General features: G+C 46.7%; 1 protein-coding gene across 1 annotated transcript in view; it reads left to right on the top strand.

Moving 5' to 3' along the window:
- The window catches only part of LOC142560685 (tyrosine-protein kinase transmembrane receptor Ror-like), a 325,714-nt gene that overhangs the window by 254,251 nt on the left and 45,081 nt on the right, over window positions 1-26,382 (top strand). The window lies entirely within an intron of this gene.

The raw sequence follows: 26,382 nt of genomic DNA, 5'->3' as shown, positions 1-26,382 counted from the left end.
TGGAAAAACGGTAAGCCTATAGCCCATGAAAATGTCGTCTCAGGCTCAAAAATAAAGTTCGGTCTAAAGTGCCACTTTTTCGCGTACATCACTTCCCACGCATGCGCTGACGACTGGGTACGCGGTAAATAAGCGAATAAGCGGATATTAATTTTCTCCCAAAAAATGGAAAAACGGTAAGCCTATAGCCCATGAAAACGTCGTCTCAGGCTCGTAAATAAAGTTCGGTCGAAAGTGCCGCTTCTTAGCGTACATCACTTCCCACGCATGCGCTGACGACTGGGTACGCGGTAAATAAGCGAATAAGCGGATATTAATGTTCTCCCCAAAAATGGAAAAACGGTAAGCCTATAGCCCATGAAAATGTCGTCTCAGGCTCGAAAATAAAGTTCGGTCTAAAGTGCCGCTTTTTCGCGTACATTACTTCCCACGCATGCGCTGACGACTGGGTATGCGGTAAATAAGCGAATAAGCCGATATTAATTTTCTCCCAAAAAATGGAAAAACGGTAAGCCTATAGCCAATGAAAATGTCGTCTAAGGCTCGAAAATAAAGTTCGGTCGAAAGTGCCGCTTCTTCGCGTACATCACTTCCCACGCATGCGCTGACGACTGGGTACGCGGTAAATAAGCGAATAAGCGGATATTAATTTTCTCCCCAAAAATGGAAAAACGGTACGCCTATAGCCCATGAAAATGTCGCCTCAGGCTCATAAATAAAGTTCGGTCGAAAGTGCCGCTTCTTCGCGTACATCACTTCCCACGCATGCGCTGACGACTGGGTACGCGGTAAATAAGCGAATAAGCGGATATTATTTTCTCCCAAAAACTGGAAAAACGGTAAGCCTATAGCCCATGAAAATGTCGTCTCAGGCTCGTAAATAAAGTTCGGTCGAAAGTGCCGCTTCTTCGCGTACATCATTTCCCACGCATGCGCTGACGACTGGGTACGCGGTAAATAAGCGAATAAGCGGATATTATTTTCTCCCAAAAACTGGAAAAACGGTAAGCCTATAGCCCATGAAAATGTCGTCTCAGGCTCGAAAATAAAGTTCGGTCTAAAGTGCCGCTTTTTCGCGTACATTACTTCCCACGCATGCGCTGACGACTGGGTATGCGGTAAATAAGCGAATAAGCCGATATTAATTGTCTCCCAAAAAATGGAAAAACGGTAAGCCTATAGCCCATGAAAATGTCGTCTAAGGCTCGAAAATAAAGTTCGGTCGAAAGTGCCGCTTCTTCGCGTACATCACTTCCCACGCATGCGCTGACGACTGGGTACACGGTAAATAAGCGAATAAGCGCATATTAATTTTCTCCCAAAAAATGGAAAAACGGTAAGCCTATAGCCCATGAAAATGTCGTCTCAGGCTCGAAAATAAAGTTCGGTCGAAAGTGCCGCTTCTTCGCGTACATCACTTCCCACTCATCCTACTCATGTCCTACTCATCCAGTCCTACTCATGCTAAGACAACCTGAAGATAAAGGGGAAGCGGAATGATGAAACAGACCACTTTTGGCCCTAACGCTAACGTGAGAAAATGCCAATCCGTGTTCAGAGTTGGTTGGCTTTCCAAGCACACGCTGAAAACACATATGTGACAGTGGTGGCTGATACGTGTTGGGCATCTTTTGAAGCCAGAACGGCTCAGGAATGAAATTAAAGGGCGGGTGAAATGCACATGTGTCTGTACCTAAGGCACGAGCACACCGAAGAGAGGAAGACGTCATCAAAATGCAATAAGGTTGCCAGGAGTTATCAAAGACAAATGACTAGGGCAATTCTGTACGACGTAACAGAGGGTACTGCCTGCTCAAGCTGGTTGCGTAATAACAAAATCATACTGGGACAAAACCCTCGCAACGAGAAGGCATATGTATACGCTGCAGTAAATATATAACATATGCGGAGACCAGTCAGCACATACTAGTAGAATGCGAAGGGTTTCACCGACTAATACCCGCATTTAACGTACATCTTACGAAAGCTTTAGACAACGTTACACACAACACCATATTCGAGGCGCTGTCACATTTTCACGTAAGCCGCAACAAACACCGCTATATAGCAGATTTCCCATCGAGGCGCCCAAATCGGCCATCATCTCGATAGGGATGAAGTCTCACTACAATCGCCCTCGTTGGACTCCAGGAGCACTTCTCTGCTATTTGCAGCCTACATCACACTCTTGAGCCACAGGAGGCAGTGATTACGAAATTCAAGCAAACATCAAACCACGCGGTCTTTCGTAATTCCGGCAAAATACGAACTCCTCGTATAAGTTCAACCAACGCCGACACCAGTCAGAACCTCACCCTCTGTCCATTGACAGTGGGGCTATCCTCCGAGTCGCCGGGCTCCGCATACGGCAAAAGCATATTGGACCAAATACTCCCAACCAAAAAGGCATCTATCTGTATCTGCACACCATTCATAACGACATACAAATATCCGCAACTAGGTGCAGCATGTATGTGCTGCAGCGAAGATCTGGATACCATTCAGCAAACCCTAAAGGAATGTGAAAGGACTCACCCAGCGAGACCCGTATGTAAAGTACAACTTCCAGAAGCATCAACCCATCAGCAGTCGAGATGAGCAAAAAGAGCTTTTAAACTGGATGCGAGCAGTCATAGGTAGTGGTACAACGTAGACAGAGAAAAGATGATGCAAAGCGTGTACAGCACACCTGAAGAACTCTAGCACCATAAGTCACCACCTAGACGCTACAAATAATCCTGATCATTGACGCACATCTCTACGTGAAGCCAGTGTTCAGTAAACGAAAAGTCGAATAATTATTGTTACGAAATTCGCTCATAATACATGCCCGTTCTAACGCTTCTCCAACGTACACCCGACGGAAACGCAGCATGGCATCGTTTGACACAACGGTTGAACGCACGAACGTGCTATATTGACGGTTCATTCGTCCAGAGTGTGTCCTCCTCAGCACCCAAAACTAATGGTGAACGAATAGGTTAACCCGAGGCAAATGTCTTAGCACTTGCCCCGAGTATCATGTAGCCTTCAGAAGACGTGTCCGAACATGTGAAACGCCGGAACAGAATTTCCTCTCCCACGCCATGTAATCATGGGGCTAATGAAACACACACCTGACAGCACTTCCCACAGCTATCGTACGGAATTTCGCCGCTGGAAAAAAAAAAACAGAACGGTGCGGCGATAGAGCAGGAACGGACTCAGCAGGTACGGTGGTGCGATCTTAGCCTTTACCGGACGAACGCCATCTATGTATCACGCCACGAGGCTGCATATCCGATAATCGCCACATCTCGCGGCTGAGATCTCGAAGCGCATTCTTCACGCCTTATCGCGAGAACGAGGCAAAGGGCGCAGACGCGCCCCACGGACGATATCAGTGCCATCTACAAGATGCGCGACCAAGCTGCAGTCTACCTTATCACCGCTCGGCACAGATTCTGTGCGTACCTGTAGCCACAGCAAACCAAGCTTGCCGAGCCGTCCCGGTGGCCGAGTGGGTAGAGTGTCGAGCTCGCACTCGCAAAGACCGAAGTTCGAATCCTGGCGCCGGCTGTTGGATCTGCCGCGTGGATGGGTCAGGCTCTTCGTGCCTAGGTCGCCCCTCGGTTAGTTACCGGGGCGTGGAGGACAAGGAGGGATTTTGTGCCTTTTTCGGCACAATCTCCCTTCTCGCTGTTCTCCCGGGCATCCAGTGGGCGGGTGCCCGTCAAACTTTTTTTCTTCGAAAACTTTCGCGTGGTGGTTCCGTGGCCACCAGTCATCCGCTGTGGCAAAGGCATCGCTTCCCTCGCAGCTGTTCAGCGGTGCTCTGGGGCCGTGTCGCGTAACGATTCACTGTTCTTTTCGACGTGCGAAAAGCACAGTGGATGCACAACACAGCTCGTTACGTAACACGGTCCCAGAGCGCCGCCAGACAGCAGCGAAGCGATGTCTAGCCACAGCGGATGACTGGTGACTCCCGGTCGGGTGAAACAACGAGAAAACGATAGAGTGACGCAAACTAAGCTTCCTGCCTTTTACCAACGCTGTCCTCCCGGGTGTCGACAACGTTGCACGATGTTTCGCGTCAACCCACGACTGTCCGTTATGCTTGAACCAGGTGGTGGAACAGCCATTTCACCGTTCGACGCAGGGCCGGGCGCAGGCAAAAAGCCAATTTGGCGCAGCCTCTAAAGCACGTGTGCGTACAATGCAAAATTTCATTGATATAGTCGATACGATGTGGAGACACGTTTACGCGAGGCTTACTCTGCAAGCGCGGTCAGGAGAGAAAGGACAACGCTCCTCGACGCACAAAGGACGCTACGGCCGGGTTCGTCTATGCGACGCAGACAAGGTAGTACATACACATCGTGAACAAACGCGCGTTTATGAACCAGGATGCAACACACAGGTTCGGCGCAAAACTTTTGCGTCAACAAACATACCCATCGAAGTGGCGGCTCTTGCCGTGTACCGCATTCACCGCCTGGTATTCACAACTACGCACCACGTGCGACTCTGATGGTAGCGTCTCTTGCAAAGCCCCCATAGACATCGGATAATAATCCTAGAATGCGGCAAACTCCGCGGTACCACGCAGGTTCGATGAACACCGAAACAAAGCGCCAGCAAGACGGTACGGCAGCATTACATACAATTTCCGTCAGAGAAAAAATGTTTGAATGACGAACCGGACGGGTCCGACGGGCCCATAGAGCTTCTCCGTAAATGGTGAGTATTGTGTAAAATATTCACTAAGGTCAATTTTCAATAGAATCGGGACGCTCCACTTCATTCAACGAAGAGAACAGGCTGGCTTTATGAAGCGCTATTCTAGAATGAATCACATCTATGTCATCAATCAGGTAGTTGAAAAATGTGCGGAGTACAATCAATCTCTCTTTATGTATATGGACGGGCCTCTGCTTCCTTCGCTGTTAGTTTTGGTTATAGTTTCGCCAGCAGCAAAGCATCGACGGAAGGAGGGATTCGCTATTATGCATGCTTTGACGCAGGCTCGGCAAGATGTTCTGCTAAAATGCCGTTTTGGTGTAGGATGGCCCAAAGACCCGTTCTCGCCACAGTTCGGCGCAGCGTTTCCACCACTGTCGAACTGTATCACCAAACTCATCAACGCCCCCAACCCAACACACGGGCCATCCTTCGTTTCGATCTTACGAAAGCTTTTGACAACGCCACATAGGTGGCCCCTCGGCCGCAACACATAGGAAACATGCGTAATACACCCCAATCTAGTCGCACAGCCATTGTAACCATTCGGGGACTCAAATCCGATGACTTCACAACGGAGTAGAGACACGCCGCAAGAGTGTGTCTATCGCTCTTGAACATCGCCCTTGTCGGATTCCCGGAACGTCTCTTCGCCATTTGCAGCCTCCATCACATCACAGTCTGTATGCGGACCACATCACGCTCTGGACCGCAGGAGGCAGTGATGGCGAAATTGCAACAACCCTACAAGCAGTCATCGATACAGCCATAGCATACATCGGACCACGCGGTCTGTCTTGCACGCCGGCTAAATCCGAACTCCTCATGATCGAGCCTGGCCGATAGGGTCTGATCGGCGACGCCGGTCAGAACCCGTCCTTCGAGGCCTCGGGCTCTGCATACAGGACCAAAAAATACTCCTAACGAGAAAGGCATCTGTATCCGGAGACCACTGATCACACCCTAAAGGAAGGCGAAAGGATTCATCCAGTGCGACCCAGATGCACACGACGTGCATCTTCCAGAAGCGCTTGGATTGAAACTGTACAGAAGCAATAATCCTCTAGAGTATTCGTGGAACAAAAGCAGGGAAAAGATTCACACGACCGGATGCGTTACATGCATAGGTAGTGGTACAAGGTTGATACAGAAAATGATGTCAGAATGAAAAGCGCGTATAGCACACATGATTAACTCAAACAGCCTAGGTTACTGTCGCCGCCCCGGCACCAATAAGTAATCTTAGTCATTGCCCCAAACCTCTACGGGAAGCTAGTGTCGAATAATTATTGTCACAAAAAATCAATGTGCTACGAACATAGTTCATAATATCACCTATATTATGTATATATACATATATCCTCATATATTATATCCGCACGGAAATGCAGCCTAGCATCGTAACATCATCGCTTGCACGGACAAGCGTACCGTGTTAGTGGCTCATTCATACTCGTCCAGCGTGTCTCGTCCTTTGCAATCAAACACTAATGGTCAAACTTTTAAACTGAATTTAAATGCCTCAGCATTAGCCTTGCGTAGCATATATCCTTCAGAAGACGTGTCCGAACCTTTCCTTTACCGGGCGAACGCCATCTATGTGTCACGCCACGAGGCTGCATATACGATAACCGCCACATCTCGCGGCTGAGATCTCGAAGCGCATTCTTCACGCCTTATCGCGAGAACGAGGCAAAGGGCGCAGACGCGCCCCATGGACGATATCAGTGCCATCTACAAGATGCGCGCCCAAGCTGCAGTCTGCCTTATCACCGCTCGGCACAGATTCTGTGCGTACCTGTAGCCACAACAAACCAAGCTTGCCGAGCCGTCCCGGTGGCCGAGTGGGTAGAGTGTCGAGCTCGCACTCGCAAAGACCGAAGTTCGAATCCTGGCGCCGGCTGTTGGATCTGCCGCGTGGATGGGTCAGGCTCTTCGTGCCTAGGTCGCCCCTCGGGTAGTTACCGGGGCGTGGAGGACAAGGAGGGATTTTGTGCCTTTTTCGGCACAATCTCCCTTCTCGCTGTTCTCCCGGGCATCCAGTGGGCGGGTGCCCGTCAAACTTTTTTTCTTCGAAAACTTTCGCGTGGTGGTTCGGTGGCCACCAGTCATCCGCCGCGGCGAGGCATCGCTTCCCCCGCAGCTGTTTAGCGGTGCTCCGGGGCCGTGTCGCGTAACGATTCACTGTTCTTTTCGACGTGCGAAAAGCACAGCGGATGCACAACACAGCTCGTTACGTAACACGGTCCCAGAGCGCCGCCAGACAGCAGCGAAGCGATGTCTAGCCACAGCGGATGACTGGTGACTCCCGGTCGAATGGAACAACCAGAAAACGATAGAGTGACAAGGACGAAGCGAGGCTTTGTCCCTGCTTACAATTCCTGCCCTACCGGGTGCCCCAACTTATTTTCTTTACGTTGCCTGCAGCAGCAGCGGGGTTTAAAGTCACGTATGGTTGAAAACACACGTCTATATAAAAAAAAAAAACCGATCCCACGCGGTTATCTCACGAGTGACAAGCACTAAGGTTTTCGTCTCACAGGAGAACTCGCCGTGCGGGTCGTATTTCTGCGAAAGTTTCCAACCTAAGCGCGGTGAGCGGATAAATTTCATCGTCCAAGCAGCCCTAGGAACCCAGTTAGATAAAAGTCGCACACCAACTGAACAAGAAGCGCGGTACTATAACACATACCATGAAATGCAATGGCGAAGGCCGGACAACGACATGCAAAACTACAAAGAGAGCGTGTGTCGCCGAGTTCAAGGAAATTTTTTTTACGTCAACGTATTCATTGGAACAGCATCACAGAACCGTTACCTATGCAGTCTCCGTGCCGTCTACGGCTGCCACAGATACACTACTTTCATTGTTCCTCCAGCGCTACATACAACACAGAGAAATAATCAACCTGGCTCGAAGTTTGGGACGCCCCTGGTTACGAAAAAACCACCAGTGCCAATGAAACTCGCAGAGACGGGTAGCTCGGCTAACAACTATTGGATCACAATAAGATACGTGAACTTTGAACTCGCCTTTCGCAGAGATGTGCATTGCCTCATGGAAACGGATACTGGGAACCTTCTTTTTGTTCGCCCCTGTTGTTCGTCGTCTCCCCACTTTTCTGCCACTAAACTTCCAATCGCCTCTTACTCATCTCTAGTGCGGACATGTATACATTCCCCTTGCTTTCGCTGAACCCAAGGGCTTCACGGAAGCCAGAGGAGCCTTCACGTTCTAATAAAATATTTCCATCGTTTCCCTAGTTGCGCCGTAACAAGCACATGCTTCTTCTTCCTTCTTATATCTCGCTTTATGTTTGCGCGTTCTAAGGCATCACGATCTTGCTTCGAAAAGCAAGATCGTGATGCCTTTGATTTATCATACACTGTTTTTTTCCCTCTTTGGTACTTAATCATATCGAGTTTCTGTTTCCACTACTGCTACCCATTACATTTTATCCACTTCTCTGACTCTGCGTTTGACGTTCCTTCTTTCTATGTTACTATAACTGTCGACCAGTAGCATACTTGCTGGTAAGCTTCGTAGTGTTTTTCCTCCACTGTGAGTCAATGTTTTTTTTTTGTACGAATACCTGAACACTCTCCCAAACCAGTTACTTTCTTCCGTATTCCTCAGTCATTCTCGAATTTCAATTTACTCTGGCCTTCCCTCACTTCAACGCTTGTACAGCCCATATCACCCTGCACAGCTTCATTTGTAGTTTTTCCGCGATCGCCCATTAAAGAGATAAAACCCGATATTGCTATTTCTAGCGGCCTTTCCATCCTAGCAATGTACATCATAATATAACCATAAATCGCATCATACTCATAAAGGCCGTCCCAGTCTAAAAAAAAACGATGGAAACGACAGAAGCGAATCAATAAGCCCGTCAATTTGATACAATTGTGCGCGTCCGTGTAGGGCACCCTACACACACACACAAAAAAAAAATTAAAGCCGTGGGCCAAATTCCGCAGCGTGATGGACTCATTAAGAACTAAAACAGCCACCTACAGAACGCTAAGGAAAATCGCTAGCGAATTCGAAGGTACAGATGAGGAACTTTTGTGGAAACTCGGAAAAAGCTATATAGGAAGCCCCCATGAGCAGCAGCACCCTGTCTACGACGGCGCAGCAAACTGTAAGCTCGACGCCCCACTAATAGTGGAGGTACATGTCCCTCTGATGAGGGACATGTACATGTGACATGACATGTGACATGACATGTGAGGACATGATGAGCAGTCCCTCTGATGAAATCACTATTGCTATGATACGAAATCTCGGCCACGAAACCCTTAATCAAATCACAGACTTCTTTTAACACACAAGTCTGGGACACCGCCTTGGTGCCGGGCGAGTAGAAAGAGGCTAAAATAATCCTTATACCCAAACGTGCTAACGCGCTTAACCGTTCACGTAGAAAGCAAAACCAACACTTGCCACGCTCAATATTAAAACTTCAGGCCCATGTGTCGGCCCAAGACGTTTTCCTCGTGCTAAATGACGAAAAGTTCTAAACCCTTCAACAGGCAGCTCCGATAGAACAGCGGTAGCGCTATACTTTAAGAGGAAGCTTTAGCTCGGGTGCTCCTATCTAAATACACGTAAAAGGAGAATTCGTTTTTCTCGGCAACTACTGCATCAAATTTGGCGTCGGAGTTGGGCCCAAGCTAAAGCTTCCTCTTAAAAGGAAGCTTTAGCTCGGGCCCAACTCCGACGCGGCCTATTGAAATACATGTAAAATGCAAAACCGTTTTTCTGAAATAACCCCTGTACCGATTTTAATGAGATTTGTTGCATTTGAGAGAAAAAGTTACGTTCTAGTCACTGTTGGAATCTGAATTTTGTTCCAAGAGATTTCACAAATTCCTTAGTTTGAGAAAAATGCAGGCACGAAGTTTACAAGTTAATAGCTCTGCATCAGGAGCAAATATCGCAGTTCTGTAAACGGCGTCCATCAGGTAATTGAAAGCGGACAAATTTTATATGTCATTTTATATGTTACGTGACTTGGTTACGTTGTTTACAAGGGTTCTACAAAAGCTGTATTTCCGTATTACAATTTTTTTTTTCAGATTCATGTGCAACATATCCATTTTGTCCGCTTTAGATGTGCTGTTAGATGCAATTCACAGAATTGTGGTATGATTTTTCATTGCTGAGCTACAGAGCTGTAAACTTGAGAGTTTCGTTTTCGGAAAATGTTCCACTTCTGCCAATTTTTAATAAAAAATTGACAACCCAAATGACAAATTCGAAGCCAACAGTCACTAGATATTAAGTTTTTCTTTTAAATGCAACAAACCTCGCCAAATGTGGTGCAGTGGTTGCCGAGAAAAACGAACTATCCTTTTTCATGTTTCAAACAGGAGCACCCGAACTAAAGCTTCCTCTTAAGAAAGCGTTCGATACCATATCGCACCAGCTCATACTGAAATAGCTGCAAGATTGATCATATTGATACAAGCTTTCATATCAGCATCCTGATACGCACGGCGTACCAAAACGCCCGGGGACTACCGGAAAATACCGCCACAGATCGACTAGAGGACCTAGGGTTGTACAAAGAGCATGCAGTAACGGTGATAATGTCACAAAGCGAAACACTCAATATCACCAATGTAGGCAGGGGCATGGCTGACAAGAACATCTCCTCAAATCATGTATGTAACATATCCTTCCTTTGCATCTCACTTTGGGTTGCAATTTATGCTGACTTTATGCAGTCATGGAGGCATTACGGAATCAGGGTGTAGACGAGCCGTATGTAAAAATACTGAAAGATATATATAGCGGCTCCACAGCCACCGTAGTCCTCCATAAAGAAAGCAACAAAATCCGAATAAAGAAAGGCGTCAGGCAGGGACATACGATCTCTCCAATGCTATCCACAGCGTGTTTACAGGAGGTATTCAGAGACCTGGATTGGGAAGAATTGGGGATAAAAGTTAATGGAGAATACCTTTGTAACTTGCGATTCGCTGATGATATTGCCTTGCTTAGTAACTCAGGGGAGCAATTGCAATGCATGCTCACTGAACTGGAGAGGCAATGCAGAAGAGTGGGTCTAAAAATTAATCTGCAGAAAACTAAACTAATGTTTAACAGTCTCGGAAGAGAACAGCAATTTACAATAGGTAGCGAGGCAGTGGAAGTGGTAAGGGAATACATCTACTTAGGGCAGCTGGTGACGGCGGATCCGGATTATGAGACGGAAATAATCAGAAGAATAAGAATGGGCTGGGGTGCGTTTGGCAGGCATTCTCAGACCATGAACAGCAGGTTGCCATTATCCCTCAAGAGAAAAGTTTATAGCAGCTGTGTCTTACCAGTACTCACGTACGGGGCAGAAACCTGGAGGCTTACGAAAAGGGTTCTACTTAAATTGAGGACGACGCAACAAACTATGGAAAGAAGAATAATGGGTGTAACCTTAAGGGATAAGAAAAGAGCAGATTGGGTGAGGGAACAAACGCGAGTTAATGACGTCTGAGTTGAAATCAAGAAAAAGAAATGGGCACGGGCAGGACATGTAATGAGGAGGGCAGATAACCGATGGTCATTAAGGGTTACGGACTGGATTCCAAGGGAAGGGAAGCGTAGCAGGGGGCGGCAGAAAGTTAGGTGTGCGGATGAGATTAAGAAGTTTGCAGGGACGACATGGCCACAATTAGTACATGACCGGGGTAGTTGGAGAAGTATGGGAGAGGCCTTTGCTCTGCAGTGGGCGTAACCAGGCTGATGATGATGCTGACTTTTACGGTATGGGACCAAAACTAGCCACATGGGCAAAGGATCCAGATGATACTGTCAATCATATTGTATTACACTATGCGGGAATAAAGATTTTTCGCTTTTGTCTTTCTTTTCTCAACATCATGCCACCGTGTGATGCCTAGCACACACGGAACTGGAGGGAAACGAAAGGGCGGATCGGCTGGCTCGCGCATTTCACATCCGAGCGCCGACAAATCCTATCGACGAACTTCAAACAAACTCACGTGACGTCTTGGGAAAGCAACGACGCGACCGCCAAAGGTCTAGCAATCAATTGAATAACTTTCTGTTCCCAGTGTACATCGTTCATGAACCCATCATAAACCACTCGGGATAGTCTACCCTGCCACCTAGTTTGTTTGTTTTTTTGCGAATGTATTGCCGTGTTACTTCTTTAAATTCGGAATTTTTCTTTGTTTAAAGTCATGGAAAATGAACAATGCTTCTATCTTTTTTTTTGTACGTAACCACTCTTACACGTGTCTGCATTTCCCCCTCCCCTTGTGTAATGCCTTCGGGCCTTCCAGGTGATAATACATAAACTGAAATTAAATGAATTCGCACCCGGACCTTACCAGAGAACGGGTTCGTGACTGGCGCCGGCTACAAACAAACACCTACACAAATCCGCCTAAGCTTCACGCAATCCATCTGCCCGTGATGTGGAGGGTGGCCCACATTACGTGGTAGTGCAGTTCGCGGCCCCCAAAGATGGGCAAAACACCCAGAAACAGGCGGTGGGATACCTGGCTTTCTAACAAGGAACGGGAGAGCCAACTCCACTAGCCAAGCGAGCCGCTAAGGCTAGTGGAGCCCTCGACTGAGGGCCCCACCCACTCTCCCTTCAATCCCCTTCACGTAATAAACGTTCACTACTACTGTATACAGTCGTTGCCCAAGCCTTCCCCTTCTAGAATGCACTCCGGTCATGTCTAAAGAAAAAGCCACATATAACGCTCTCCCTTCTCTCTGGTTAATTCGATACACTGCTAGATAGAAGGATAAACAAGAATAATCAAACCGCGTACACTACAGCGCGGTAGGAGGCGGCTTTCTTAATGTCTATCGTGATGCCCTGTAGACCGCAGTAATCTTAGTAGCGCAGATGTTGGCAGCACTGGCCCAGAGTTTTCAGTTATGACAGAGGACAATTGTCCAATTGGTCCATCACTTCTTCCTCGGCACTACAACACGGGCCCCATACTCCGCCCCCCTGTGCAGGGTAGTCAACCGTGACTATCTATACTTAACCTCCTTGCCTTTCTTTTCGTCCTTTCTTTCTCTCAATACACTCAGCAAGAACAAATAGGTTATCATCCAGACGCCTACTTGTTCAGAAGCCAGTTTTATGTCCACAGCAGGACGAAGGCCTCTCCCTGCGATCTCCAATTGCACCTGTCCTACGCCAACCGATTCCAACTAGCGCCCGCGAATTTCCCAATTTCGTCGCTCCACCTAGTCTTTTGTCGTCGTCGATTGCATTTTCCTTCTCTTGGTGCCCATTCTGTAACCCTAATGCTCCAACGGTTATCTAACCGGCCCATTACATGACCTGCCCAGCTCCATTTTTTTTGCTCTTGATGCCAATTAGAATATCGTCTACACGCGTTTTCTCTCTGATCCAAACCGCTCTCTTTCTGTCTCTTAAAGTTATGCCTAGCAATCTTCGTTCCATCGCTCTTTGCGCGGTCATTAACTTGTTCTCAAGCATTTTTGTCAGTCTCCAAATCTCTGCCCCACATGTCAGCACATGCAAAATTCACTGGTTGTACGCCTTCCTTTTCAATGATAATCGTAATCTTCCAGTCAGGAGCTGGCAATGTCTGAATATACTATTATTTTCTGCCCATGTTTGGAGTTTTAATTTAATCGCCTGTATGTTACCGAAGTAATGGTCGACGGTCTACGTGAGTGGCTTCTATATATTTCCCCCTTACCTTTATAAATTCATTCATTCTACTTTGTCAGAAACTGTCTGGTATTCGTCTATATTATAGGCGCTTTTCTGCTGCTTTCAACAGGGTTTCCTTACTTCTTGGTCATAGTTGATTAATCAGCCTAACGGGAACCTCGTGGAATCCAGTGGCTGTGCGCTTACGAATTTTCCCTTCAGCTTTCTTCCAGGTGAAATATCTCGTTCATGCTCTTCTATTTCTTCCTCTGGAGAAAGAAATCACAAACTGGAGAACGTGGTAGCGTTATCTTCAACCACGACGCCTTCCGAAGGGTATTTTTTTTTTTCGCTTCGTCTTTCATTTCCGCAGAAACAAAGGGGGGGGGGCGGAGGAATCCATTGCTGCTGCTCTCATCAGTAGACCAAACACAATCCTCATCTTTACCCACTGCAAAGCAAGGACCTGCAGTGGATATCTAATTACACCTATTACAAAGGCAGGTAGTTCCCGGGTAAAAGCTGTACGTACATGTATTAACGCGTGTATAGAAAGGCTGCAAATTAAGTTTCAGGTAATTTCTGGTCGAAGTTTTCTTGGTGAATGCTAACTGCGTACAGTTTGACATACTGTAGGAAATAATTAACCAGATTATACAGGGTGTCTTTTTTTTAGTTGCACCAAAATTTTTAAAGATTGCCTATGGCAGATAGCACAATTCTAACCCTATATCTAAATTACTCGATGATGCGGCCATTACTCCTTCGAGAAATCAAAATGTTCAGTTGAATAATTAACGTAATTACGCTAATTAATGTTCCATTTCTTTACGCCACATATTCAAATCTACGAAATATAGCCGCTCAGCTCGCACGGCGCATCCACTTGGAACGAATTCATTGGACGGCACCAGTTCCGAGATATTCATTTTCAAAGTGTCCGACGGAATGCATTGGCGTTCCAGTTACTTTTGTGCTTGAATGCATAAAAGAGCGATTTCGTAAAAAAGTAACTGGAATGCCAATGCATTTCGTCGGACACTATGAAAATTAACATCTCGGAACTGCTGCTGTCCAGAGAATTCGTTCCAAGTGGATACGCTGAGCGGCTATAATTCGTAGATTGAAATATGTGGCGTAAAGTAATTAATTAACAAGTCAATTAGCGCAATCCAGTTAATTATTCATGTGGACATTTTGATCTCTCGTAGAAGTAATGCCCGCCTCATCTAGTAATTCAGATACAGGGTTAAAATATTCAAAAAATTTGGTGCAGCTAAAAAAGAAAAACCTTGTACTCGATAGGAGGCCTACTGTAACTCCGCGCACTCCTTTTAAGCCAGCGTGAAAAAGATGGCGCTTCTGCACACGCCCGCATCTCCTGTGTTCCGTGGGCTGTAATGCGCTTACCGACCGCCCAATAGTCTATGATTCGGTACTTGCCGAACGGAGTGGCAACGCAAACAACGAAGAAAGAAAATACAACAGAAAGGTCAGGCTGGATCGAGGTACAGAAATAGATAGAAAGGAAATGGATGGATGCAAGACAACACCACTTGGTGTTCCAACTGGTGTTATCCTTGATCACCACAGCCATCGCACGCAGCGTTGTCGGCAATATTGCATATTGGGATGGGAAAAGGCGCGCCATCGCACAGGGCATTACTTGCCAAGGGCGGCAGAGTTTAGAACTTGGCGTAGGGAATGACGGACGGAAGGAAAAAAAAAACTTTAATGGGAAAAGGACCTGCGAGGTTGCCAGCCCGGGCTCAGGCCACCCGGTGAGGCATAGCCTTTCCACCCCTGCCCGGGCCCGCTGGATAGCCCATAATTGGTCGTGTAGTTCCGAGCTAGTCAGGACGCTTAGCCATCGCTCCTCGAGAAGGTCCGGTTCTATCTTGCCCTCTACATACACTGATCTGATATGTGTGCACTTCCATAAGATGTGTGCCATGTCTGCGTGTTCGTGTTTGCAGAGCTTGCAGCTCACGTCTGGATATTGCGTTGAATTTATTCTGTTTAAGTGTGCTGGGTTTCGGAACGTTCTGGTTTGCAATCTCCTCCAATCTGTTTCTCTGTAGGGAATGACAGAATTTGCAGTCACGGTGAGCTAATTCGTCTACATCTTGGATTCATGTCAGCACAGCCAAATTGAAGGCAACACGCACACAAAGAAATAGACGGCACACGCGCTCATACTTCGCGGTTTACTCTGCTTCCTCAATCACAATTACGGTCGGGGCGTGTCACATTCCACCGCATTCCTATCTCTGATTGTGCTCGAAACGCAGACCATGCCGGGATTTCGACCGTCTCCAGAACAGCAACCAAGCTTGGCGCCAAAACTGTGATTAGTGTAGTCCTTTCCTTTCTATACATGTCTCTATGTGGCGTAAAAACAGAGTAAGCAGTAAAACAGTAAAAAACCGCAAAGATGAACCAACGAGCCCCATTGAACACACTGCTAACACTCTATCTGGTGATCGCGAACTCGCACGCAGAAACCAAGACGTCTTTCACTTTCCCCAGTACGTCAAGAGGAATCGGATTTTCACGGACGCGTCCTGTTACGTGGAACTGCTGCGCAGGATACCAACAGCGTGATGAGAGAGAGAGGGAGACGTGACGGCCCAAGTATTTGCCGAAAACTCGAGACGCTTCCTGTTCCCAGCGAAACGCACTTCAATTCCTGTCGTCCGCTCCCTCGAGCGTCTTATTTTTCATAGCATCTTTCCTTTCTTATTCCTTCTTCGGTAGCGCTCTTTTTCGCTTCGTTCTATCTCTGCCTCAGTCCTATACCTTTCTCGAGAGCAGAATGATTGGCGCCGACTCAGCGAGTCGAGAAATTCACTCGGAATTTCCTCGAGCAAAAGCTTCCGCCCGGAGCTGCGTCCAAAACGTATCGAGTTCATCGCCATGTTTGGAATGAAGCGTACTTTTCCTTTGAAAAAAAATGACGAAAAAGAAAGATTACGAGAAAGTAGCGTTGAGAGGGAAGGCGTCGACAAAAGTGAGAAGCACCGGAAATAGAATTGGTGAGCGGGAGGAGATGGTCGGAAAGCACGATATAGTTGGTGCGATGTGTTACATCGAAGTATAGCGCTGGCACAGAAGGCGGGGGATGATTTGAAACGCATTTCTGGGCTCCCAAAGAAGGAAGAAAAAGTACGCGTGTGACGTTATTTTGGTTTTTCTTTTCGCGCGCCGCTCTGTTTTTATCACTGTTCCCTCCTTACGTAGTTGCCGCTGACTCGCTGATCGCTTTTCGCCGCCTGTTCAGAAAAAAACCTTTCGCCATCAACATTAATATATGTATACATTTAGCTGTTCGTACAAACGCACATCATTACACATCGCTAATGAGTTTTAGCCAGCAGTTCAAAGTCAAGGCAAGGGTTGTCGCTCCAGCGAACGTTTCGATAAGCGGACTCGTCCTCGTCAAGATGTGACTAGGATATTTCCTTAGGTGCAGGGTGTAGTTTGTTCATCTTGCGGCGGATATTACGGGATTCTTGGATGGAACGAAATCTGCAGTTTCATGTACTTCCGTTAGATCTAAGCATACCTCCTGTATGAAAGACCGGAAGTGAGGGGGGGGGGGGGCAAGGGGTGTTGCAGTGTTTCTTTAGGTTTCAAATGCCAAAGAAAAAGCCGATAACGCAGCCTGCGTCGGAGCCCCGAAGCGGCCATATGAAAAGACCAGTGAAGAATGGACCAACATGCATCGTTATAGCGGAGACCATAAAAGTAAACTCGTATGTTGTGAAGGCGCTTGTAACGTCTTCCGTAGGTTTCGGGCAGCACCAAAACAAAGCCGTAGTACTTCCAAAGTGTTTGAGAGCTCGTTTTATGCGTATAAATTGCTCGGATTTGCATACATGTGCGAAATATTTCAATCTATAAAGGTGCCCGCCTCAGAATGAGTGAAAGAAACACAGGAAATAAGAAAATGGGGGAAGGGCGCTAAGCTAAACGACACATCAATATGATTTCGCTTGCTACTATCAATGCTTTGTATCAGTTTGTTGATGTTCAGCCTGCCGCAGAGTCTTTTCACCTGTGCCTTCAATTTTGGTGACGACAGTGCAGGGTAGCGTTCCAACACGCCAGTGATGGCATCATTCTCTTTGTTATAGAAAGTGCCTATACATAGCACGGCGAAACCGCCTTTCGAAATGACGCGAACTGCAGCTCAACCTTAAGAAACTCGTAAAAAGCATCGATAACAGCAAACGAAATTCTCTTCATGCGCTGTTTAGTTTAGCCCCCCCCCCCCCCCCCTTATATACTGTCTCCTGCTTTTTCTTGTGTGTCCTGTTTCTTTCACTCATTCTGAGATGCGCTTATTCAAGAAAACAGCATGGAATACCAACACGCCCAACACGACCATCTTTGTGAAGTTCTTCCCTTGACACATGAGGGTGACGTTTACGCCAACTCACCAGGACTACTAGTACACTGCATTCCACACTACGTTTCAAATCACTTCTCCGAAAGAAGTATAGCGAGATTCGCACAGCATACGTACAGTCGGTATCAAAAGGTTATGGACCTCGACATGCGAGACGAAAACGATATTTGCGCAAACCGGCGTTCGCCCTTATACCCTAGTAAGCATTTATCTGGCTACGGTCACAAACGGCTCGCAAGTTCACCGTTGTGGCAAATTCCCCCCATTTGGTAAACTTTTGCGCCCGCTCCGCATCCAAGTCGGTGAGCCGATGTCGATTATTCGACGACGCGTACTGCAAATTAGGAGTACCAGTGACACGCTGTAATTCGCTCTGGTATAAAGAAATGTTCGTTCGTTGAAAGCCAACGTATCGGCTACCGCATATCGCTGAGGCCTCACCAGATGCAACGAGGTATAAGAACTCACTAGTTCGTAATACGTATTGAAGCGCAGGGACACACAGAAGTGCCAACTTCCAAGTAAATGTGTATTTCCAGTTTCACAGACACGCATACAGAAGCACGAGGCCGCAACTGGCGGTCATGTGCGCATGATTTGGTGTATATGTGCCTGTGAAGCTGGAAACGAGCCTCAAGAGGAAGCTTTAGCTCGAGTGCTCCTATCTAAATACATGTAAAAGGAGAATTCGTTTTTCTCGGCAACCACTGCACCAAATTTGACGAGGTTTGTTGCATTTAAAAGACAAACCTAAAATCTAGTGACTGTTGGTTTCGAATTTTTTAGTTAGATTGTCAATTTTTTATTAAAAATTGGCAAAAATAGGAAATTTTCAAAAAACGAAACTATCAAGTTTACAACTCTGTAACTTAACCACTAAATATGCTAATACAATTCTGTGAATTGCATCTAATAGTACATCTAAAGCGGACAAAATTGATATGTTACACATGAATATAAAAAAAATTTAATCATAGGGAAATACAACTTTTGCAAAACCGTTGTAACCAACGTAACAAATTCACGTAAGATGTAAAATGACATATTGAATTTGTCCGCTTTGAATGATCTAATGAATGCCGTTTACAGAACCGCGATATCAGTTCTTGATGCAGAGCTATGAATTCATAAACTTCGTGATTCTATTTTTTCAAACGGTCAAATATTTGAAAATCGTTTTAAGAAAATTCAAGCCCTAAATCGAAATTCCGCTTCCAACAGTCACTAGAATGTAACTTTCTCTTTCAAATGCGACAAATTTCATCAAAATCGGTCCAGGGGTTATCTCATAAAAACGTTTTTGCGTTTTACATGTATTTGAATAGGCCGCGTCGGAGTTGGGCCCGAGCTAAAGCTTCCTCTTAAGAGGAAGCTTTAGCTAGGGTCTCACTCCGAGGCTGCCTATTCAAATATACATGCAAAACGCAGTAATGATCTTCTAGGATAACCCACAGGGCGATTTCAATTAAATGTGGAGCATTTTAGAGAGAAAGTTAAATTATACCGATTATCGCACGCGAAATTTTCATTTAAGGCCTGAATGTTGTACAAGAAATTTAAAAAATTGGAAGCCTGAAGTTTACAAACTTGTCGCTTTGCATCAAAAAAACAGATGTCACTGTTCTGTCAACTGCATTCGTCAAAGCATCCAAAGCGGACAAATTCGATATATACATTTGCAGCTTCCATGAATTTAGGTTTACAAATGTTTTGGAAATCTCACATCCACTTAATAAAGCTACACTGAAGTGTAGTGCATAGGACATCAATTTTGTCCATTTTAGACGTACTATTAGACGCAATTTACGGACTTGTGATATCATTTTTCGTTGCTGAGTTACAGAGTTGTAAACTTGCTATCTTCCTTTCCTGAAGAATGTGCTGTTTTCTACAATTTTTCTTTTCAGAAGTCGATAGTCTAAGCCAAAATTACGTTTCTAACCGTCACTACATTTTACCCTTTTTTTCTTTTGAATACAGCAGAACTCACCAAACTTGGTGAGCTGGCTGTCGAGAAAAACGGTTTCTCCTTTCCCATGTATTTAAATAGGACCACCCGAACTTAACCATCCTCTTAAGCTTAGTAAAGCTTAATTTCTCCTTCGTGTCTATCTCAGCTGTATTATTTTTCCTATTGCACGAGCCTGACAAAGTTTATAGAACTTCGCATGACGACACAACACTCCTTTTCACTAACATACATCCAACGGGTATAATCAATGAACACGGCGCGAGGAAGTATCTGCAGAGTCACGCCCATATTATGCAAGTCGTAGTTTATGCCCACACCAACAAACGAAAAAACCCTACGCCTGCCTGAAAAAAGGAACTGCGATGAACCGATAACAGCAGTGCAGCGTCTCTAGTTTGTAGACATACACTAGTGCGCTAAAAAGATGCGATAATTTTACATTCTTAGTCTACCAAGTCGGCGGTTGCATTGTGACACATAGGGAGCCTCGGACCAGAACACTCACCGTAGCCTACCCATCGTACAGTCAACAGCAAAAGTTTGCGGGATGCGGTTTCCCCTTCAAATGTGAATTTCTGCACTGTTACGGCCTGACACTTCGCGTTTAATGAATCACTGTGTAGGTGGAGAAGGCTACTACATACTGGAGCATTTAACTCGAGGCTGTGTGACCACGCTTCGCGAGAATTCGGCTTCTTGGCAGATCCTGCGTCCCGCAAACTATTGCGGTTGACTGTACGTACATACGACTCGTCTCTTTCAAGTCCGTATCGCAAGCAAACAGCACGTGTCACCCAGTACGTCCGAAATTACGCACACGCTGGTGAAGCAAAGTTTAACGATTACTGAAGACGAAAGGCTTGGCGCGCTACTGCAGTTTTAATATATGCTACGGAAAGAGAGAAAAGCAAAACGCATACTAATCCTCGTGAACGTATAATGAGCACCAAGAAACGAACACGTAAAGGTGTAGCTGTATGATACCGGCAATTAACAAAATGTTTTCTACGTCACTCCCCTTGGCGGCAGTTCTGTACGTCCTTCTTAAAGTTATTGGAAAAAAAAAAAAAGGCAACTGATAACTTGGAAACGTCGGCAATACATTTTCGGCAGAATCCCACAATACCTTATTTTTCTGTTGACTACTTTGTACGGGATTATCATTTCTAACTTTTATGGAATTTTTAGATATCGCCTGTGTCTCATACCTTAACTTTTTTGTCCTTGAGCTGGATTATTCGAAGAGGCAGACATTACTAGCACGAGAGACCGAAACACATATATTCAGCGAATTAATGAAAATTCACTAATTAACTTCTTAATTACGTTACGCCAGACATTGCATTTTAGTAACTGTAGCCGGTGAGTTTGCAAGACGGTATCCACTTGATATGAACTTCCCGGATGACAGCAGTTTCGAGATATTTCCCAAAAGTGTGCGACAAAACGCATGGACGTTGCAGTAAATCTTGTGCTTCAATGCATACAAGAGTGTTTTCTTGAAGAACTAGGTGCAACAACAGTGAATTTTCACAGCGAATTTGATGGCGCATATCTCCAGACTGGTGTCACTCCGGAAATTTCATTCCAAGTGGATACGCATTGCAAGCTCACCGGTAACAATTTGTATGCTGCAATACGTGCCGTAAATTAATTATTAAACAACTAATTAATGAATGTTTGCTCTATCGTTGAATATGTGTTTCAATTTCTCGTCAATGTCCGCCTTTCCTAATAACCCAACTCAAGGATCACAATTATGTCATCTGCAACGGGCGATCTTTGAAAAATTCCGCGAAACGTAAACATCATCACCCCACACACACTCGTGTTTGTACAAATTACGCTGTACGAAGTCGTGCAACTACGAATACTCCTGCGTCGGACTCCTCCTGCGTCATCGAGGACGCCTCGAGCAGCGTCATGGCTCGGGGACATTGCGCCATCTATCGACACATTTACGAACACCTCCGGAGGGAGGTTCCTTCAAGCACGCTGTGCCGCGCTTCATCCTTGGCTCGCGTTGAATCCACTTAAAAGTTATGTCTGCGTTTGCGAGCTTCTACTGCGGTGTGGAAGTGCATAGCAGCATGGGTGATTGGTGATACATAAGTTGAGAGAGAGAAAGCTCTCTGATAAAAGAAAAAAGACAATTCTGCGGGCGTGTAAGTAGTCGTTTACATGAGACTCCGTATAAATAAAGGCATTGCGTATTATAATGCCCTAAGAGCACGAGGAGTGTAAAAAAAATTGAAGTCTCAATGAGGAGAACAATACAGGGTGTCACACGTGACCTGAGTCAAGATGTTTAAGCAGGAAAGGCGCGTCCGAAGCGAATTGACCCGAACGCATGCTACTCGCACTAGCACTTTCTAATTGTTGCCTTACGACTCCAGGTATGACACGCACATTTGTAGAGCATCTTCAGAAACCACTGATTGAGTTGTTTCCTGTACGATACGTCTCACGTAGTCCTTTGTTTCCGCGTTGCAATGAATGCCCGCGAAATATGAAGAAAGCCACGTGACGGAGTGCTTGCGAAGTGGCATCGTGGAAAAAGGTCGGCTGCATCGTGACCGCAGACGAGGAAGCGGCAGGGCATTCATCTCCTCGGCAGCGCTCGGCCAGCAGCATGAATTTTCGCCGTCTTCCGACGGGAGCCGACCTCGTTCACCGAACGCACGCTTGGGAGCAGCACGATACCACTGCGTGACGTGCCTTTTTCATATTTCGCGGGGTTTATTTGCAACAGAGAAAAAAGGACTGCGTGAGATGTATCGTACAGGAAAGAGCGCGATCGGTGGTTTCGGAAGGTGCTCTACAAATCTGTCTATCATACTTGGGGTTCTCAGCCAATAAACTTAATTAATTCGTGCGTTATGACGAAAACAAAAAATTGCCTGATTTATTATAGGCCACTGCGAATACTATGTGTTCGGTTCAGTTCGCTTCCAACGCACCTTTCATCGTTAACATCTTGGCTCAGGTTACGTGGGACACCCAGTATATTCCGTATGTGCATGCAAGACAAAGGTAACCGCTCAAACGTTCATAGCCTAGAGCTTGTCAATTAAGCCCATGTCTCAGAGGAACGAGATAGGTAAATGCAAATCTTGACGTTGCTTCGAAGTAGAAGAAATAGGGAATGTTGCACGCTTCCTAGCTTTAGTGGTTCCTGGGGAGGTAGAATGCATTCTGCTAAACAAGTCCCGCTACAGACGTGGCCGTCCACTTTCTCGGGTATTTGTCCGTAGGTGGTGGTCATTGCAAACGCGGTCTGTTTCCGTGCGGTCCTTTTTTCTTCTCCTAGTACAGCTCGTGCTGTCTCGCTTTCTTGCGCGATGTCTATGCGCGTCCCGCAAAGTCGGATGCGATAACACAACGACACTACATTGCATATTCCGCCGTTGCAATGAGAAACTTGGGCGCCGCCTGGGCGCCCCTGGTACCAGGCGCCTGGTGCCTGGTTGGCGCCTGGTACTAGGCGCCTGGTACCAGGCGCTCGGTTTACCAGGTGGCCCCTGGTACACCGCCGCCTGAACGCCCCTGGTAGCAGGCGCCTGGTACCAGGCGCTCGGTTTACCAGGTGGCCCCTGGTACACCGCCGCCTAAACGCCCCTGGTACCAGGCGGCGCCCAAGAAGTTGAAGTTACCTTCAACACAAACATAGCCAGCGCCCCCGAAGTCATAAGCCAGCAGCTGCTGCCTTAGGGCAGAAGAACGTGAAAGTATACGGCCACATACGCACATGAAGTAGAGCCAACGCAAACGCGCGGGGAGGACAGCAAAGCAAGCGCGTTGGCGTGAAATCGAAACGAGCGAGCGCCAGGCGTGGCGTGGCGTATGGCCACACGACGCTTCCTTGCGCCCTTATGGGTGCTCCTTTCTCTTTTTCTATCCCTCATTCTCCCGCGCATGCATATTCTCCGCCACACTGAGCGCGCGAAGCTTTTATGCCCTACGGCATAAGGCACGCAAAGCGATACTAGCGTTCCCAAGCGGCCGTTCGCTCTCCGAGCTGTTTCCACCATATTGCGACGCCGTCATTCTTGCGCATGCGACTTCCCCCCTTTTTTTACGGTTTTATTGCATCCCCATATCCTCGCTTATCGCAGTCTCCCATCGCTTTATCTTTTTCTTTACACGCACGGTTTGTCCAATCTCTTTTTTTTTTCACCTGCTTCCATCTTTCGTCGTTGATGGAGCGTAGCTCCGTAACTCCCGCTATCGTGAGGCGGCAGTGGATAGAAGAGAGAGAAAGAGTGTGTGTGTGTGTGTGTGTGTGTGTGTGTGTGTGTGTGTGTGTGTGTGTGTGTGTGTGTGTGTGTGTGTGTGTGTGTGTGTGTGTGTGTGTGTGTGTGTGTGTGTGCGCGAGGGAAAGACGCTCGTTTTGCGCACGGAGGCGAGAAAGCGCATCGCGGAAGTCATCATCGTTCCGCGCCGCGGCCAATCGCGCGACGGCCGGAAACGGTTGTCCGCTCTATTTCTGCTTCGTTAGAGACGGCGCGCTTTTCGCTCCCCCCCCCCCCCCCCCCCCCCCCCATCCCGCGTGCAATATGAATATCGGCGCGAGACGAGAGCGTGCAGTATCATCCCGGCCGCGCGCACCGGTAGTTTCGTAGTTCCGCTGCTATACCTGTGCGCAGTGTGGCGCAAAAGAAGCGAAGAAGAGGAACTTAAAAAGACCACGCGGACCGAAGCATTCGCTGAGAACGGAGCGAGGGATAAGATGGGGCGATGTGCAGAGGGAGAGAATGAAATGCGAACGCGGGGAGCGTTGAGTCGAGGCGCAAATGAATATGTATGCGGAAAGAGTGCTAGCGAGTAACGCCGGTTGGTACGCGGATGGATGGCGCACTCTACCTGTGTTCAAGAACAATTAGTGGCACAATTGCAAGCAAGCAGAACGCTGCAGTTGCGTGTGCTTCGCGCTCGTGCGCGAGCGACAATGGTATCAACTGTAAAGCGTGCTTCACCTTTATGTGGGTAATGACGCGGCAAAGCGGCCTTGCAGAAACGTTTGTGAGGGAAAGCCATTGTTTCAGTGGCAGGAGACAGAAGGCGGCGCGACGTTCAGGTGATGAAGCTCGCGTTCGAAAGTTCTAGATGGGCTTGCGAACGGACATCATACTTGGGTTCAATTCAGGGACAGTTGGAAAATATAATTTTCCTTGTACTCTAAAGTTGTCGGATCAGGTCAGTAAAAAGAATGCACTAAATGGAGCCGCATCTATCCTTGAATCTAAGGCGGCAGCGGATAACTTGCTGTACAATATGAACATCTCTTACCTAAATTATGATCAGAGTGTCAAGGCAATGAGGATATTTACAATTTTCGCGAACTTTTGATGTCGACTGTACGTACACAAAAACACTTTCAAACTCGGTCTACTTCAAGGGGGAAAAATTAGGAAGGAGGTTTGGTGTCTGCAAGACTACTGAGCGGGACCGTCTCCACCATAAGCAGAAGACAAAGTCCCCTGTCAGAGGTATCCCCATACCCGCGAATGGAACACCTCACCATTCCACTCACTGTCGCTTGCGTCTACTCTTCCTTTGGGGGCCGTCCCATGAATTACGCGATTTACCCAGCTGATTTTCAATCTGCTGAAATGGACTCAAATATTGTCTGCCGACAGGTACCTATCGTATAATGCTGTATTTTGATCGTAACACGTGCCATTCTTTCGTTGTTGTAGCTTCGCGAATTCAAGTTACTACAGACGCTTCAGCCCTTCAGCTTATAGCACCAGGATATAGTGATTACTTTCCTCCGAATATCGGTACATGTTTCGTTCTCTTCACACTAAGCCCAGTGTGTCCTGTTTTGTTTTCAAGTTCTAACGCTCCTGTCTTTGTGCTTGGACTTTAAAAGAGCTCAAACTGGCCCGAGTCGCCACCTTGCAACCATCAAGAGCGTCTGACTGTTGTAACCAAACGACATTTGATTTCCGCTTTCACCAAATACGTAGCAGGAATTAACAGGCTGGCCTCAGGAAAGGAGATTCTACAATGTATCACATCCATGTGATCAGTCAGGTAATTGAGATATCTGCCAAGTACAATCAGCCTCTGTATATGGCTTTCATAGATTATGAAAAGACATTTGATTCAGTAAAGATGCAAACATTCATGGAGGCATTGCGTAATCAATGAGTACAAGAGACATGCGTTAATATCTTGGGAAATATCTACAAAGATTGCACAAGATATGTAGAAAATTACCTATCAAGAAGTTGGTCAAACGAGGAGACACAATATCTCCAATGCTACTCACTGCAGGCTTAGAAGAAGCATTCAAGCTGTTCAACTGGTAAGGCTTAGAAGTGAGGATCAACGGTGAATATTTCAACAAAATTTGATTTTCATATTACATTGTCCTGTTCAGGGAAAAGACGGGGAATGCGGGAGATGGAAATTCAAGACGATGAGCAAAACGTGAACAAGGTGAATGCTGGAGCCAGCGTTTCGACAAGTGGACTTGTCTGGACTTGTTTGTCTGGAACACTGGGGCTCAATTGCTACAAATGACGGAGGACCTTAACCCGCAGAAACTTGGATCACCAATTACCCCTGTCATGCGCTATATTATTCCAACTTGTACC

This window comes from Dermacentor variabilis, chromosome 10 (genome assembly GCF_050947875.1).
Source record: "Dermacentor variabilis isolate Ectoservices chromosome 10, ASM5094787v1, whole genome shotgun sequence".
NCBI lineage: Eukaryota > Metazoa > Arthropoda > Arachnida > Ixodida > Ixodidae > Dermacentor > Dermacentor variabilis.
Note: the sequence above shows the minus strand (reverse complement) of the source record. Positions and strands in the feature narration are given on the sequence as shown.